This window comes from Tamandua tetradactyla, chromosome 4 (genome assembly GCF_023851605.1).
Source record: "Tamandua tetradactyla isolate mTamTet1 chromosome 4, mTamTet1.pri, whole genome shotgun sequence".
Classification (NCBI taxonomy): domain Eukaryota; kingdom Metazoa; phylum Chordata; class Mammalia; order Pilosa; family Myrmecophagidae; genus Tamandua; species Tamandua tetradactyla.
In genome coordinates, this window is record NC_135330.1 from 50,421,339 (window position 1) to 50,441,361 (window position 20,023).

General features: G+C 33.9%; 1 non-coding gene across 1 annotated transcript; it reads right to left on the reverse strand.

The window, feature by feature from the left end:
* Positions 1-19,486: 19,486 nt before the first annotated feature.
* LOC143681789 (U6 spliceosomal RNA) lies at positions 19,487-19,593 on the reverse strand. The gene has a single exon (XR_013174848.1). It is a non-coding gene; the product is annotated as a U6 spliceosomal RNA (small nuclear RNA).
* Positions 19,594-20,023: the final 430 nt, after the last annotated feature.

Below are 20,023 nucleotides of genomic sequence, written 5' to 3' on the forward strand. Positions count from 1 at the left end.
ATCTATTTATCTGTCTATCTATCTATCCCTATCTATATCCATACCAATAATCTATAGCTATAGTCATGCCTATTCCTTGTAGTTCTCTATCTGTTATCTAGATATACCTGCATTGTTTTTCTTCTAGAAGATTATCTTAATTGTATAAAGTTCAGGTCCCACTAATCTTAGATCCATTCACCCTTGGGCGGATGTGTTTACATTCATTTAAGGAGAATTACTTCCAACCCAGAATTTGATAGGTCATTGAAATATGTGTGTAAAAATGTTTAGGTAAATTAAATATTAGAATCCACACTATAAAAATTATTTTAAAAAGAAAAGGCATATTTGAAAAAAACACAGAAAATTATAGAAATAAAATATGTAATGAAACGAATCTCAATAGACAAGATCATTTGATAAAAAAAATTACCTATTTGAACATGGTTAAATCAAAATTAATCAAATATTTAAGCTGCGATGGATTAATTAACTATTGCAAAGAGGGCTACTTATACAAATAAATCCAAAACTTAAGGGTGTGGTGAAACTTAAGAACTCTGAAGACAGAAAGATTTTAAAATAGAAAAAAAGTTAAATCTTATAGTTGTCTGACACAGAAATATCACTACTAGCATCTCTAGCAAAGATATATTTGTATGATACTTTTTTCCCTATTTTCAGAAAACAGCTGTATTAGCTAAGGTTCTCTAGAAAAACAGAATCAGCAGGAGATATCCATAAATATAAAATTTATAAAAGTGTCTCACATGGGGTTGTAGAGCCCAAAGTCAGGCTATAAATTGGTAACTGTGATGAAGGTCCTCAATGAACTCTCAGGAGAGGTTGGCTGGCTGAAGCAGGAAAACTGACTGTCTCTTCTGTATCCTCCTTAAAAGCCTTCTGGTGATTAGATTAAGTGTTATTCATTGTAGAAGACACTCCCTTTAGCTGATTACAAATGAAATCAGCTGTGGATGCAGCCAACAAGATCATGATTTAAGTCCATGAAATGTCCTCATAGCAACAGACCGGCCAGTGCTTGTTTGACCAGACAATTGGGCACCATCACCTGGCCAAGTTGCCACATGAACCTGACCATGACAACAACAGTGGGAAAAAAAATGCTAAATGTTTGCCTATGGGGCAAATGGTGATGAGTATAGGATAGAATAAACAAAGAGGAGAGCAAGACTTCTTGCAATGTAATGATTTTATTGTTTAGACTTTGAAGCCTGTATTTTTTAAAAAGCTGTATTATATGAAAAGGAAAAATAATCTAAAATTTGAAGACAAACAGAAATGAACAGATTAGACTTGCATTAAATTGGCAACAAAAACAATGATAACAAATGGTCTTAAAGCATGTGTATATTGATTGTAAACTGTAACAAATGCAGGCAAATAGACATACAAAGAGAGGAACTTCATTCAGGAATCTTTTATTAGCATTGCTAGTATTATTACCATTTTGAAATTATTGTATGTACATTGTAAGACAAAACAAGAAAGTATGTTAATGTTTTGAGAGATAAACTTTCAGCATAAAATGTAAAACAAGGGAGTGAAAGAGTAGTTCAGTGATAGAATTCTAACCTGCCATGCGGCAGACCTGAATTCAATTCCTGACCCATACACTTCCCCCAAAACAAACAAACCAACAAATGAACATTCAACAGCTAGTACTGCAATGACAGATACTCAAATGAAAAAAGATTGAAATGTGACTTCCCTGCCATACAGCATACATACGTACATACATACATACATACATAGATACATAAAACTTAGTTTTTTCAAAGCTTAGGGAAATCAGAATGACCTTAAAATTTTATTCTTTTTTTTATTTAAGAAATTTATGTGTTTACAATCTCCCAACTGAAAATGATGTTTTAATAATAATTTGTATCATAAGCACACACTGTTGTTTCTTGAAGGAATAGGGCTTCAGAGTTTAGGTACTGTGTTGAGAAATGCACACAGAATTTGAACTATTGTACCATAAGCAAAAAGTTATTAGATTACATCAAAATGACAGAGAAACAAAGTTGATGGTATTCCAATTGAAAGTGAACAAATTTCAGAATTACAGAAGTATACTTACACTGAAATTTATCAAATATATAAATTTTATTGATATTTCAGAGAATCAACTTCTTAATCTCAAAATTAATATAGGGAATATTTAAGCATTTATTCTCCCTTTCTTTAAAAAATTAGTAGATGGTGTGTGGTGTTTTGGAACATTACTCATCTCAGAAAATCATATTTTTATGGCTAGTTCATGTTTGTGGTACACACTCATTGTAGGTAGGATCTTTTGGGTAAATACTTAGGTTAAGGTGTGACACACCTCATTCAGGGTATGTCTTAATTTTTTAACTGGAACCCTTTATAAAGAGAATGAATTAAGACAAAGAGAGAAAACTATGGAAGCAAGAAGCTGAAAACCATAAAACCTGGAAGAGAAAACTAAGACCAGTAGAAGCTGTCATATCCCTTGCTATGTGGGAGAGGAGCCCAGGATCACTGGCATCCAGTCTTCAGGAGGAAAGTATCACCTTTTTTTAAAATTTTTTTTCCTGCATGGGCAGGCACCGGGAATCAAACCCAGGTCTCTGAGATGGCAGGAGAGAGCTCTATCTGCTGAGCCACTGTGGCCTGCCCCCCAAAACATCATCTTGATGATGACTTTCCTTGGTCATTTTCATGGCCTCAAAACCCTGAGCTTGTAATCTACTAAATTCCCATTGTACAAAGACAACTGAAATTGTGGTATCTGCTTTGAGCAGTTCAGCAAAGTAAAACATGGAGGAAAATATTTTCTGCAAAATAAATACAGAAGAAATGTATCCTCTAAAGAAATAATATACCTAGTTAGTGATCATCAATGGATACTGCAACAGTTAGGTAATATTGGGATGGTAATGTTTGAAATCATACTGATAACAACTGAACTTGCTGATTTATATCTTTAAAAATGCACCACTTATGCCTGCCTTCCATGCGGGAGACCCCAGTGCGATTCCCAGATCATGCACCCCCACCCACACCCCCCAAAAGTACACCATATATTATGTGCCTACTAATGTGATTCATGGGAATACAGCACATCATCAATTTTTCTTACAAAAAATTACTTTATCTAAGCAGTCCTCTAGATGTAACCATAAATGCATTAGAACAAAAGATAATAAGAATAATAAGTTAAAGGACTTTATAATGAAGCAATCAGAAAACTCCAGAAAGTGGATAATTCTGTAGTGATGCAATTTCCTCAATAAATAAATAGCAAAGGAAAGAAAACATAAGACAATTGTTGCAAATTAAGAGATTTAAGAGATGTAATAGACAAATTCAATTTGAAGACCTTGCTTTGGTTTCTATTTGATCAAATCAACAGTAAAAAGGTATTTTAATCATCTGGGAAACTTTTAATAAGGGACTAGGCATTAAGAATATTAAAGTGCCATTCTTATTATGTTCAATTTTATAATGGCATTTAGATTAATTTTTTAAAATCATGCATTTCTAACAGTATTAAACTATTCACTTATAAAAGTAAATAGTATCTGGAATTTATTGTAAGATATTTAAAGTAGAAAAAAGGAGAGGCATATAGAAGAAAATCACTGGAAAATGGTTACAATTCTTAAAACTGAGTGATGGATGTGTGGGGTTCATTATACAATTCTCACTATCTTATGTAAATTGGAAACCCATAAAAAATGAGTAAAGACACATTATTACATAAAGAAGCAATCATTTGACTGGCAGTAGATTTCACAACTACTCTAATAATGGCCAGAAGATAATGGAATAATATCTTCAAAGTGCTGAGAATAAATTGCTGTCAATCTAAAATTTTCTAGTTATCTACATATCATTCAAAAATAACATTATTTAGAGTTATATCACATTTAAAGACTGAGAATTTACTAATAAGCAAATATGATCACTGAGGTAGATTGGATTATGCATCCCAAAATAGACATGTTTTTCATTTTAATCCATATTCGCTGTTGGTGTGAACTCACTTGTAAATAAGACCTTTTACTTTTTCCTTTTTTTTTTTGGTAAGGGCAAGCTCTGGGAATCAAGCTTGCATCTCCTGCTTGGCAAATGAGACTCCTTGCCACTGAGCCACCATTGCACCACCCTAAATAGAAACTTTTGAAGTGTTATTTTTAGTTAAACTGCAGGACTTCATCTATATTGCTGAATTACTTCATAGTAGAATTATATAGAATTATATATAAAGAAATTCAGGCAGGGTCAGAAAGGATCCAGAAGTCAGAAGTCAGTGGAAACAGGAGAAGCATTCAAAGGGAGAGAAAAATTGCCATGTGATGGGAAGCAGAGAAACAAGCTAAGAAACCACAAGGACTTCAGCAAGCCCACATCAAAGCACTGCAGGCTTCAGGTTGAAAGTGTTGTGCTGTTGGTCTCTTGATTTTAGGCTTCTAGTCCCTGAAATAATGAGCTAATAAATGCTTGTTGTTTAAGACAACCTATTGTATGGTATTTGTCATATCAGCTTGAAAAGCTAAGATGATGCTTAGATACATTGAAAAATAAAATATTCAACTATTCTTTTAAATGTTTTTGAAATGTCCATATGTAAGTGACAATTGTGATGACACAACTGATGAATGATGAGAGTTAGAAACGAGGACAATGCCTGCAAAGAAAAGGCTGTGTTAATTTAAGATCACGACATGTACAGCAGCAGAGTATACGTTCTTCACTAGTGCACTTGGGTCATTCTCTAGTATAGACCATTTGTTAAATCACAAAACTGGTCTAAAATATATTGAAATCATAAATGTAAATTCCTGACCACAATGGGGTGAAGCAAGATATCATTAACAGAGAGATAACTGGAAAATTTAAAATACATAGAAACTGACAATGAAATCTTAAACAACCAATGGGTCAGTCTAAAATGAAATCACAAGGGAAATTAGGAAATATCTTGAAGGAAATGAAAATAAGAATACAACACACACAACACAGATAAAAGGGATTTTACCAAAATTAAAAACTTTTGTCCATCAAAGGACTTCATCATGAAAGTGAAAATCCTACAGAATGAGAGAAAATATTTGGAAACCACATACATGATAATGGTTTAATGTTCAGAATATATATAATGAAATCTTAATACTCAGTCCAAAAAAGGCCACAAAAGGCAAAAGCTTTGAATAAACATATTACAAAGAAGGTAAACACATAGTTATAAAGCACATGAAAAGATTCTTAACATAATTAGCCATTAGGGAAATGCAAATCAGAACAGGCAGTGCATAAACGTCTTTGATCTGGTAGGAGAAAATATTAGTAAAATGAAGAGCCTGAAGAATATAGATCTTTGAACGTGAGCAGAGTTGGAGGAACTTTTAAGTACTCAGAGATGTTTGCAAAGACATTGTCAAAGAAATGAGGGAGAGTCATTGAGTTTTAATTAATCAAAGAGATACCTCTAAATTTAAAGAAAAAGATTCATGAATTATTCAAATAAGACATCAGTGAAAAATTTTGCATAAAATTATTCTAATATAGTTATAAGCACAAATAAAATTTAAGAATGATAGAACATGCCTTGCAGAATAGTATTAAGGAGAGACAGTGTTAGCTAAAAATTAGTTCACAGTTAGGAATTTTAATTTTGCTTTATTTTTATGTACTTGAGAGAAGAAAAAGAAATAAAATCAAGAAAAAGGATAGGTATAAAGTTTGGAAAAAGGAGATTACAGATGTTGAAAATTCAGGAAAGAGGGAAAACAAAATAATTGTGTAATTTCTGGTTAGAGACGACAGGAGATCAGATCAAACTTTAAGTGGGAGAATCAATTTTGAATTGCCAATGATTCTTTTTCTAAGAGACTGGAGAAAGACAAATAAAATAAGAACAAACATAAAGTTTTTTTTATAGATATGAGCAAAGAGGAGTTGAACAGCTTTCCCTGTGAAGTGGAAAGCAGGACTATTGATTGAAAAGTATGACACGAGAACTGAGATGTTTTATCAATGATAATGAGCTCTGAAGAACAAGCAGAAACACGAGTAATGGATTTTCGCCTTTCCATTGTATGAATTCCTCCAGTGAGCTTGAAAGGAAGGATAGGGACTGGGTAGTTGATCCCAGTTAGGGGATTTGTAGCTTAAAGTCAAAGAACAAAGGGATGATGTATTGAGGTAAATGTCAAAAGGATAGTTGAAGAAATTCACTTTGGATTAGGGAATACAATAGATAAATAATATAAAATTAAAGGAGGAAGGGTTTTCTGCAAAAAAAAAAATGATGTTCTCCTGAAAGGATCTACGTAAAATACTTCCCCACCCTGAAAACAAAAACAATGAAGTTAATCAAAATCAGCCATGATTTGTAGAAGTGATATTCACAAGGTTAGTAAGTATTTGATGGGATTCAATTCCACCTTGATGCACATTCTTCCACATTCACTAAAAGATAAAATATAGACCTGGAGGTAATGACAAACTTAGCAGGTGTTAGTAGAGAAGGCTCCCATACCATTAATATGATACAGCGCCCCCAGGGATTGGTTCACGGAGAAAAGCACGTAATATTTCAATAAACTTCTAGCATGCAAGATATGCGCTCAATGAATGTCTCTGAAATAGTTTTTCCAAGTTAAGTAGATCAATTACCAACAAAGTCTTCACTATAAAATATGATTTAATGATTAGGAAGCAGTTCTTTGTTAACATTGTTACTGGGTAGCTGGAAAAGTGGGATATTTGGTTATTCATATATTGGCACATTTGTATATTTGGGCATCTTTGCAAAGTTTTGTGGTGATTTCACATTCTTTAAATTAAAAAATTACAAAATAAAAACACATTATATCCATTTTGCCACAGATATAAATAACAATAATCATAAAGCAACAAATGCTATAGTATGATTAACACTTGGCTTTTGGAGTTAGGTAAAACAGAATCAATTCTATCCTTATTCCTCGTTTTGTTTGACTCTATATAGGTCACTTTACATCTGAGTCTTGAGCACATTATCTGTTAAATCCCAGTCCCAATAGGGGAAATAGAGCTTTTCAAGTATTGGGTTCGAAACTCTTATTCTTTTTATGTGTAAAGCACAACTATGGAAAGTACACAAGCAGCTATATAGTATATATACAGTATTTAAGTTTTATGGAGGGAGGGATTTATTAGGGAAAAATAGTCTAAAAAGGCTCCTTAGGGGAGCAATAGTGAAAAAAAATCTGTTTAGAAACATTGTGATAAATTAACATATCTGTATGCATTCACTGAAGATAACTGTCACAATTAAACAGGATAACACATATAAATAACCAAAACATTGGTTAATTCATAAAAAGAGCTTATTAAATATTTTCATTTTATCTTTAGAAGGATACTGTTTCTACCATGTGATCTCTGAATTAGTGTTGTGAATGGGCAGTCTCTCTCCCAGGGGAAGAGGTATCTTGGGGGTAAGCATTCTGTGAAGTGGTTGAATGTTTAGACAATGTGTGGTTGCATAGAAAAGAGCTGAGACAAAGAGGAAGTATAAAAACAATTGGGACAGAGGTGCACAGGTGGTTTAGGGGTAAGTTCAGTGGTAGAATGCTCACCTTCGATGAGGAGTCGCCCAGATTTGACTCCCTGACCATGCACCCTCCAACAAAAAACAAAACCCCACCAAAAAAACAATTGGGGCAAAGGGACAAGTAGAGGTATGGGGAGGACAATATATGAGCATCTAGTTGACAAGAGGATGCGATGACAATAGGAATGAGTGTCCTGGAGAGATTGTCCTGAGAGGGATGGTTTTGGTTCCAAAGCCTGTTCCCAGAATTCAAGGGAATATTACTCGACATTTTTGGGTAAGATCATACTCCTAAGAATATTTCGGGATCTTTCTCAGACAAATTCCTAAAACTACAATGATTGAATAGGTTTTCTCTTAATTTATTTCATATATGTACATATAGATAGATAGATAGATATAAATACATATATTTATCAGAGAAGTTTTATTAGAGAAGTTGTGGGCTCACAGAACAGTCATTGATAAAATACAGTATCCCCATATACCACCCTATTATTAAAACATTGGAACATTTGTTACAATTGATGAGAGCACATTTTTACATTTGTGCTCTGACTATAGTCAGTGGTTTAACTTAGGGTTCACTGTTTGTGTTATGCAGTCCTTGGATTTATTTATTTTTTTTATTTTTATTCTTGTAGCATATATACAACCTAAAATTTCCTCTGTAACCAAGAGAAACATGAAATTTTCTTTTTCCTGAAAAGAATGGGATAAGAATACTTTTAATATAAATAGTAACTTGTTAATAAAAATTTTATAAATATCACAATGGAAGTATTTTTAAAATTGGAAACTGAAAAAATTACAAATAATTGTAATTTTCGTTTACCGTTTTTTTGGGGTGTTTTCTTTGACGTACACAGACAATTGCTCTGTCAGTTACCAAGGACTTTTGTATTAGGTGGGGCTGTATTTTAAAAGCTTTAGGCTACTAGCTAGACAATGTATTTTAGTATCATATTACATTCTATAAAAAGCAGATTATGAGCGAAAACTTAGAATACATTTTCAGTGAATGTTCTGTACATATTTGAAAATTAAGAGTAGAAATAATAGAAACCCATGGAAGGCTATATGGAAAATGTTATATGCAAAGTTAAATATAAATTAACTTTCAGATGGGCATTTTTTCATTCTCTTATGACAGTATTTTAAATCAAAGTTGAAACAATTTATTTTTAAATAATATTATTTTTAAAGCTCTTTCTTATTTTTATACACCTTTCTTATTTGAAACATTTTTTGGGGGGGGTGCATCATTCAGGAATCGAAGCCGGGTCTCCTGCTGGAAGGTAAGCATTTTACCACTGAACCACCCGTGTACCCTGAAACATTTTATTTTAAAAGCAATTCAGTTATTCTAAGTTTAGGCATTCTCCTGAACTCCCCTAAAACTTTAATTTTATGGTTCTTGTGTAAGAAATCCTACCTTATTTTTGCTAACATATTTTATGTAAACTAATATTATGTATTATTTCAGTGGCAATAATAATGAAACTTTCTTGTATACTTTATGACCTTTAAATCTTATCAAAAACATTAAATGCATGGAAGTAATAAAATGGATGATGGAAAGAGTACATTTCCACTTGGAAGCCTAGTAGAATTGGTTAATTCTTTAAAGAATTAAAATTATTCTATTTTACAGATACCTAAAATTTTAGTACATGTGACATCATATGTAGTTGTAGTTATCCCTATTTCACTAGATATTTAAATTGTTTCAAAAATATGATTGACACATTGAAGTAAATGATAATTCCTTCAAGATTTTTGTTCTTTCCTGGCAAGCCATTTGAAAATCTTCAAAATTTCCAAAAATTTCTAATTTATGTACAACTGTAAATAAGAAATATATTATTGACTCTTTTTTTTAACTTAGGTGACTGATTTATATGAAAAATACCTTAGTGCATCTATTATAGATGAAGAATACTCCTCATATTTCAAATTTTATGGTCAAAGAGACTATATTGAGAGTAGATATTATAATTAAAAGCATCACTCATTTTTTTTCACCAAAAAATCCCCACAAATAAGAATATTATTTTGGACCTTTTCATAATCAATATTTTCTTGCTCCACTCTATCTTCACAATTTTCCTTTTTTGATTATTTTCTACGACACTGCACACATAGTGAATTCTCCCTATCTTTTGATCCTAATTTTTCTCTTATCCTCATGTTTTCCTCATCATGTTTTTGCAATCTAGGTAAGTGGTGGAACTCATCATACATTTTTTCCCACACAAGCCCCTTTTAAGTTGGTAAGAACTTGTCCATGGGCTGTGTGCCAAAGTGATTAGTATGATTTTGTGGCCAATTAGTAGAAGTGAAAATGAAGAAATATGCAACTGAATTATCCTCTGCCAAGCAATTGTGACATTCCACATGTACAGCATATATCAGATATAGAGGTGGCTATGTGAATCTGAGTTCTCTGTCCCACACCATCAAAGACACATGATAGACATGTAGTTTAAGCACCAAACAAATCTATGTTGAATTAAGTCTTTGAAATATGAGGGACAATATGTTGCTGTAGCACAGTATACTTTATCCTGATTAATATATCAACAATATATTATTTGTTCTATCCAGGTCTTTTTTACTTTTTATGATTTATAAAAAATGAGTTTCTTCTTTTCTTAACCATACATCAATTAAAACCCTAGGTTTACTATTTCTAGCAGAGGAAAAAATACTTAAATACCTCTATAAATTGGCACTATTAATCACTGAATCATCATTTTGTAGTAAAAGTAGACAGGTTAAATACATGTCTTTTTTTTTTCTCCTTTCTATATAATAAATAGCCTGGCTTCCATATTATTACAGATGCCTCAGTTTCCTAACCCTTTTACCTTACCTGTGATGGCACTAAACACAAATATCAGCGGTTCAGTTTGTTAATGCTGCTGGAAATGCAATATACCAGAAATGGGTTGGCTTTTTAAAAGGGAATTGACTAAGTTACAAGTTTACAGTTCTGAGGTCATGAAATCATCCAAACTAAGGCATCCAGGGAAAGACACCTTAACTCAGGAAAGGCTGATGGCTTGGAACACCTCTTTCAGCTGCAAAGGTAGGTGACTAACATCTGCTGGTCCTTTGGCTTCTGGTTCTCAGAGGGCTTTCCCAGGGACATTTTCTTTTTATATCTCCAAACATCTCTCTCTGTATTGGGTCTGAAACTTTATCCAAAATGGTCCCCCCTTAAAGGATTCTACTAACTGATCACCTTGAAGCAGTGGAGACTTGAACGGATGTGACCTACACAGGGAAACAATTTAATCAAAAAGATCCCACTCAACAATGTTGAAGCAGAATTAAAGAACATGGGTTTTTAGGGTACACAACAGTTTCAAACCAGCACACTCGCCAAAATATTACTCACAGAATCTCCCATTCTTTATTATATGAGCTGTGTTCTCTCAAAGTTCTCATTTATTTTCATAATTTCAACTAACCTTTTTAAGAACTTATACCCACATTTATCTAGCTAGGATCTCTCTCAGGAACTCCATATCTCCTTTTAACTACCTACGAGTGTTTTCTCATACTGGTCACAGACTCAACTCTATGATGGCTTGGAGCTATGTACCCTAGGAAAGAATGTTCTTAATCTTAATCCTTTCTTGTGGATAAGATCCCATTGTAAATAGACTCTTTTGATAAGGTTAGCTCAGTTAAGGAGTGGGCCAAATGGATCAGGTTGGGTCTTTATCCTATTACTGCAGATTTTATAGAGTAGGGAACAGAGACAGAAAGAGAAGCCACAGGAAACATCCAGAAATTGAAAGTCAACAAAACCTGGAAGAGAAAGAAAAAGACACTCCCACATGGATTGCCATAGGATGGAAAAGCAAGGAACCACAAGATTGCCAGTCAACAAAAAGATACAAACCCTGGGAGGAAGTGAGCCTTCTAGCTTATGAAACCATGAACCAATAAACTCCTATTATTAAGCCAACCCACTGTGTGGTACCTTTTTAGAAGTTAGGATGTCCAACTTGATCTAAGCCTCTATACTACATTAGATCTCCCTGGGTCATGCCTTCCTATATAGGCTTTGACTGCAGCCCTTTTTTTCAGTTTAATGGTTTAAAATATTCTCTTCAACCAATGGATTATAAATTTTCAAATCATATTTCTGCTTCTTTATAATATTCTTGTTTTTATCCATATCTTTTAGCTTGATCCAAGCCTCATTAGGTTCTCAAAGTAAACTGAATTGGCTTTTGCTTTAGTGTCTCTCAAAATCAACCTAACCTATAACTTGTTCTCATTGATGTCTTTTAACAAAAGACAGATTAGATCATGTTATCTTCCTGGTTTAAAAACAAGCAACCAAATTTATGGTTTCGTATTACATACAGAATAAAGTAATAATAATAATAATTTAGGAATTGTAATTATTCAGAATATTGCCTCAAATCACATCTCTTATTTTTTGCCGGCCTATCTTCCATGCTAGCAATGCATCTGTACTCCTTATTTCACAAATACAGGAAAGTCTAGGCTGGATAAGTGTAAGAATAAGATCAAAGCACTTTGATTTTTCTCAATTTCTTCCCTCCAACCATAACTGACTACAAATAACCAGGTCATCAGCACTGCTCTATAGAAAGATTACTTCCTCCAATAGTTTCTCCAAACTCCTAAAGAACTTAGTTCTTTAATTAAAGCATTATCACAGTGTGTCTGGCACTTTAGTTATTGAAATGTTTGTGGATTCCCTATTAGATATCATTTATAGAGAACAGTAAGCATGCCTTGATTTTCTTCTATTTTTTGCAACATCTAGAAAACACTGCAGGTACCTAGAATTGTTTTTTTTTTTTTTTTACATTGGTGTAACTATCTTTGCTAGATTATTTGTAGAAATTAAAATATAAATTAATCATTAAAATTATGTGACCTAGGCCTATAGCCAATTTATTGTAATTTGTAGATTTCATCTAGGAATCATATGTGCAGTGGATGAGTATACTTCAACACTTTCTCTTCCCTTGTAAATGGAACAGCTCCTGCAATTTTAAAAATGAATTACTTTAGAACACTATAGTAAAGAAAAATACTTTTTTTAATCATATGCTTTATATCTCTTAGCGAATTTCTGTACATGCCTACTATTTAGCAAGAATCTGCATTGTTCTTCATAAGGTGCCAAGCATAAACAAATGTACATTTAATTAAAATTAAATTAAAATTAAATTTTTAATTTAGAAATAAAACCCCAATGAGAGACCACAACAGGCCCCCTGACTAAAATGGCTAAAAGTAAAAATAAAAACAAAAAAACAGTGACGATATTCAGTGTTAGCAAGTAGGATTCTATTCAGGATGTATAAATTGGCATTCCAGCATTTAATATGGGGAATCAGCTTTTACTCAAAACTCTTCTTACAATTGTAGAATGACAATGCTCATTGAATGTAATAATGAAAATCAAGGCTTATATTCTGTCTGTATTGGAGTTTTTTAATTTGTATTCTTTCAGTAATTCATTTTTATATTATTCTATATGAACTATTGTTCCACAATATATTAGAAATAATAGTAACAATAATTATGACAAGCAGGTCTTCATCCCCAGTATTTTGGAAGCAGTCCTCTAGACTCCCTGAAAGGATACATGTGTTACAGGGGACTGGGAAGTAATTTTTGCGGATACAGAGGCCTGCCACTTCAATGACATTCCGAGGGTCCCCTGAGTGGGGGTAAAGGATCATTCTCACCACGTATCTCTAGAAAGATGCCGTGTGCTGCGGTGCTCTTTCATGGAGGCAGTACCGAGAAGTCTTGGGCATTTTGATCGGATTAATTTATCACGTACCTGAAAAAATTTCTCTCTTTAAAAGATAACCATCTTTTAGGAAATTCAGGCTCCCTATTGACTCTCTTACCTTAGACCTGACTGTTATTTAAATGTCTACTATAGACTGGTTAAAGACATTATGGGAAACTACCAGAAATGATGACAGAAGAATTACAGTGAATAGTGCCGTTCATTTGGTTGTTAGTTTGTAGTGGAAGATCACGCCCCTAGAGATAGGAATGCATTTCTCCTAGTTTCCTGTTAAAAATCCAATATCATTACGTGTAGGTGATAGAGAAGCAAGCAAGCTCTATGAGTCTCACAAGGCACAAGAAAGATCCATGATCAGATTTCGCAAACTTCTAATGCACACAGGTTTTTTTACTTTATTTTTGTTTTCTCACTAATTACCATGGATAAAAATACTACCTCATTTTGCATGTGGTTTTACACGATATGGTGACACCTGTTGGAATTGAACTGTTATGGTCTTGAGGAATATTCTGGAAGGTCATGGGGAGAAAAGTCATGCTAACATGCAGGTTTTGTCTTGAAGTGGTATACAATGCCCTTTATGATACCTATTCAAGCCTGCTGATGTGCTGAGTGTTCAAATTTGATTTTTAATTACTTTTTTATCCCAGGAATTCTCTTGGAGGATAGAGTACACTCTGAATGAGCAATTACATTCACATTTATTCTGTTGTAGTCCAAAAATACATCTGAGTAAGAAGACTTGAGGTTACTGGCACACAATCACATTCAATGATCCACTTTTTTTTTACAATGACCCACTTTTAAAATGGATCACTCGATCACTGTAATCCTGAGCTCTGATGTAGGGGCTTTACAACTGGCTGTAGGAATATACTGAAGGAGGACTTGATAGTATTACATTAAACAGAAGCTGATTCAGTTGATCCAGGATCTTCATATCATTAAAGAAATAGGAAGAAAAAGCTATGGAATAATTTGAATTCACAAGATTTATGAATGGATGACGACAGTCTCACTGGGATCCCTCATTGTGATACTGTTCCTATCAGTGAAAGAGAATGGAAAAGTACTTCAAACGTAAACATGATAGATTGTTCAGAATTTATGAAAATAGAGGCTAAGTTTTATCCACTAGGCAAGGGGATTTGAAATAAAGGAAAATCTGGAAAAAGACAAGAGGTATCTAGAAGTCATAATGCAGGAGGGAGTAATAAGATCACTGGGGTGTGAAAAACTGGGTTCCGGGCTTATATTTTAGGTTAGTTTTATTTCTATTACAAGTTAGTGTGGTATTTGGATAATACAAGAAATATCCATTTCCAGTTTTTACCTCCCCTGTGCAGTATTTATTAGGCTAAGGCCTTTACTTTTTGGTTGGCAGAACAAAATTCTGTAAGAATTTTATAAACAATATTGACCCTGAAAGAAGCTAAAAATTATTATGACAAATGAGGACCAGCTAGTTACAGGTTGCAAACTGGCAAGGAACACTCAAATTAATGGGATCATTATGAAAAATGAACCCACTTTGGAATTGTAATGTAATAATGGACTCTATGAATTGAAAGACTATATTCTTTTAGCACAATTTTAATAGCTCTATTGTGAAATTTAATTTACATGTAGTTATTCTTGCATGCTCACACATTGAATTCTGTATAAAAAGGGCCTGATGCAGAAGAGAAGCACTTCCAAATAATTGTAAACAGTGAATGGATGAAAAAGAAAAAGGAAGGATGAAAAGAAGAAGAATTCTGAAGGGGACAACACATAAAAAATCCTGAAAATTCCATGGATAAAGAAACAAGTAAAATATACAACTTTTAACAGTGAAAAACTGCCTGTGCCTCCATGTCATGCTTGGCATTCATATATTAAAATAAACAAATAAATGAATAAATAAATAAAGGGAGAGGAAAAGAGAGAGTATTTACACCAGATTTTAGCCAAAAGGCCAAGAAGCGATGAGACAGCATTTTAACTACTGAGGACGGGAATGTTTTATCTCCAATTTGAAGTAAATCAATATTTGTTCTGAATGAGAGCGCAATGTAAACCAAATGTAGGGTTACCATATGTCTTTGCCACATTTTCAGATTTCCATTTTATCTACCCATTTTACTTTAAAATATACAGGGAAAAGTTTATATTTTCCACATGAGCAATGCAGTGATGTTTGCTTTGAACCATGGTAGATATGGTAGGATTGGATGTCTTAGATTTGAAAAATCTTTTACTGTTGACTCCTAATCTTAATTAAGTATATCTGGGTGTGCTTATTTCTACGCTATCTTGTGTCTTTTCCACTCTGTTGCCTTGTAGTGACAAGCAGTGATGCTATATGTCTGCCCAGGGCTTTACTTGTCAAATTGAAGTCACAGAAAGCAGAGCACCTTGCTTTGGATGTGGCTGGATAAGATAAATCTTGTTTCTCTCTTCTTTCTGTTAGCAGTTAGCTGCCTTTGGGAAGAAAAAAATAGGCCTTTTTCAAACTGAATACATAAAATCCGGAAGGTTGCAACTACAGAGGATTTGGCTTCCAAAGGCTGAAGTCCAATAAATTACTCTGCTATGGTGGTGTAACAGCATGTTCGCAACATAGGGACTTTTTCTCTCTTTTATTGGATTTAGGTCAAGGAAAGTTAGAGTGAAACTAGTACTCTACTATGAGAAAATGGACCAATAGCTGGAAATGGTTTCTGGTTTTGGTACTGTAATGACCTTAACAATCTATCTTAAAAACCGACATTTTTAAGATGCATATATACCACTTGGTTAAAAAAATACAAATATATATTATGATGAAGAAAAATTATCACTCATGAGTAAAACTCCTGAGTATAACTGTACTTTCATGAAAATATAAAATAAATGCTTATTATGTAGCTAATTCATTTATTATACAATACTATATAATATTAATTTAATTTTCTCATATTTGTGTCATTTACAGTCTATGCTTAAAATTAAGGGAAGAATTATGGCAATGAGAAATATATAGAGAATTTAAGAGCTAACACAGCAGAGTCACATATATTAACTTAATTTTAAGAATAAGCTTGTGATAAGACTTTGAGACTCAATTTCACATAACTTACTCAAGGTCCCAAAGGAAAAAAATGTAAGAAGTATTTAACTAGAAACCAAATTCTGAGAATCCTTTCCTTCTCCAAAACGTTGTCTCAGAATATAACTGTAGAATTTTTCTGTCAATTTTTAGTTGTTCTTCTTGAGTTTTGTGTGATCTACTTTGAGAAACTATGTATGTGTGTTTTTATTAGTAATTCGTTTACTCATCAACAAGTAGTTCTTGAATTCTTACTAAGAGACACAATATGTGACAAAAAAGTAACAGCAATGGACATGAAAGGATGGCTGTTACCATCTTATGGCAAAAAAGGTATGCAGAAATTGAGATAGCAGGCAAAAGAAAATCACATGTTGTGTTATTAAGAATTGCAAGATACTATAGGAGCATAAAGATGTCTTCCCTGATATTAAAAGTAAAGGAAGACTTTCCAGTGAAATAAATTTTAATTTGTGACCTGAAACTACTGGGTATTACCATAAAAATAGGTGGAAGTTTTTCATTTAAATAGCAAAGCACATGTGGGAAAAGAGGAATGTTGATAAGTTTTCATATATATTAGTGAGTGGAATATGGGCATACGATCTGAGATCTTTTTGATTTGTGCAGGTTAGTGTTATGCCCTGATATATCCTAGAATAATTTGGGCAGAGAATAAAATAAATGTATATATTGATGAGGCCTTAGAGAAAGGCAGATCAAACAAGGGGGCAACACCTACCTAAGTATGGGGTTCCTTTGACGTTAGGAGGGATAGGAAATAAGAACACCGTTGGGCTAAAGAGACTAATTGAATGCTCATCTGGAAAATATAAACACTTTTCCCTGTATATTTTAAAGTAAAAAGGGTAGATAAAATGGAAATCTGAAAATGTGGCAAAAACATGAGTCCCTGGCTTTGGAGCTCAGATTTGAAATGATTTCATTCTAAGGAAGAAACTGAACAGATAAATTTTACTAATAACGGATGGACACCTCAGGAAAAGTTGTAGGCCAAAGTTTGGGAAGAAGTAGTACTAAATATACGAGAACACACAAGGAAGAAAATCTGAGTGTTTCTTTTACTGGTTTGGTCACCAATGCCAACAAATAATTTGTGAATATCATTCATCTCACAAGTTACATACATTGACATTTCTGCCTACAAAACAAGCTTCCTAAAAAATTGGCATCATTCTCTTAGTCACTTGTGTAAATTTGTAACAATGAAAAATTAACACCTGTAGAACTACCTTGTTTAGGATCACTCAACCAATATGTGGCTGAGCCAGGATTTAAATCAAAACTCCCTTTTCCCATTAAGCTAACAATACCACTGATGAGATTCACACCACTGAATTACATTTCATTTTTAAGATAATAGTGTTGTAGGTAATAATATTCTTAAAAACCAGTTTGCTACCGAAAGAAATATCTTTTTTAACATGGAAACCACACAAGGGTGAAGGGGTAGAGTGTGTGCCCTGGAGATGGCAGAAGATCTGATTGTCACCCATATGTTTTAGAAGGTGGGGCCGAGAACAAGGTGGTCTCTCTAATGCTCCCCAGTATTGCAACCCTCATCCCAGTGTTTGGAGCAAACAGGGCCACTTTGTAAGCCTCTTCATCTGTTAGATCCTATCGTATCTGTTATAACTCCATCTTCTCCTTTGATCTTTCTCCCAATCTGCAGGAGTATTTGGGCAATGTCCATTCTAATTTTTCAGTTTGGAAATGGCTGTCAATAATATGGTATACGGGGATGGAACCAGTTGATATACTGGAGAGACTGGACCCACTGAGTTTCAGGACTTATCTGGCCTAGAGGGTGTAGGTTTCTGGAAAGTAATAGTTGTGCACGGAACCTTTGTACAATCTCAGATAAAGCCCTAAGTGCTATTTAAAGTTGGCAGGGATAGTTTTAGTTTGGGTTTGACAAACCATGATGAATAGAAATATCTAGCTGAAGCTTGCTTAAGATTAGCCTTCAGAGTAGCCTCTCAACTCTATTTGAACTCTCCCAGCCACTGATACCTTATTTGTTACAATTCTTACCCACCTTTTGGTCAGAAAGGCATTGTCAATCCCACATTTCCAGAGTCAGGCTCATCCCTGGGAATCACATTCCACATTGCCAGGGAATCTTTTACCCCTGGACGTTATGTCCCAGGTAGGTGGGAAGGTAATGATTTTAATTGCAGAGCTGGGCTTTGAGAGAGGCTACAGCTGAGCAACAAAAGAGGTTCTCTGGAAGTAACTCTTAGGCATAACTGTAGGTAGGCTTAGCTTCTCTGCTATGTAAATAAACTTCACAAGAGCAAGCTTCAAGATCAAGGGCTTGTCCTATCAACTTGGGAGCCCCTAATGTTTGAAACAGTATCAGCAGTTTCCTCAGTGGTAAAGTTTAATAGTTCCATATTGTTTTTTCCATCCTTCAAGGGACTTTGCCAATACTTTTTAATTATCTGCTCAGCATACTGTGAGATGTATCCTGGCATTACATTAAGCTCTACACCATTACAAGTCCTTCATTTCCATTTTGGGCTGCATGTGTTTGAGTTGTTTAAATGATCTACTTTAGACAGGTTGAGTTAGATAATTGCTACAGAAAATTTACATTTTTGGACAAAATCAATCTCTCTTTCTTTGGCCTCATAGAGTGGATGAAGTTCTAAAATACAGACAGTGCCCGTCTTACACCTGCATTGTGATTTACCTTAGTCCTGACCAGATCAGCTTCATTCTTATCTTTAGTTGAAGTCTGATCTCTTTTGCAATTTCCTTAATAGTTGTTGTATGTGGTGATGCTGACTTCCAGACCTGAAAAACTCCTACTCTAAGTCTTAGGTGTCATACAGGTACCCAAAGTTCCAAGGAAATACCGGGATATACATATATATATAGAGAGAGAGAGAGAGAACAGCCTCTCAAAATCTGTAAATAACAGTTGCAGCTCAGACTAAATGTGACTGCTATAAGAGCTTACAATCTAGGCCCTGCTTTTCTTTTCTTTTTCTTTTTTAATATGGAACACTTCACGAATTTGCATGTCATCCTTGCGCAGGGGCCATGCTAATCTTCTCTGTATCGTTCCAATTTTAGTATATGTGCCATTGAAGCAAACACGGCCCTGCTTTTCTTATAAGTATTTTCTAAATGAGACCTCACAATATTTTCTCTTTTGTTTTGGTGTAGTTCACATCATGAAATGTTCCATAGGTTCATTCACAGTGTTGCATACCTCACAACTTCATTCCTTTCTGTAGCAGCATAATATTTGATCTCATGTATACATCAGAGATCTCCATTTTACTTGTCAGTCAGTGTATCCTTCAGCTACCTCCATCCATTGGCCATCATGTATAATGTTGAAAGACAACAGTCCATATCTCACATTATACTCACTAAGTGGCATAATCATGAACACTTTCAAATTTAAACAATTTTCTTTGCTCCCAAGAGAAAAATAACTGATAAACACACCTTCATCAAATCAAAAATCCAAATTTTCCCTTAACTCATCTCCTCTCCCCCACCCAATTATTTACCCCTGGTA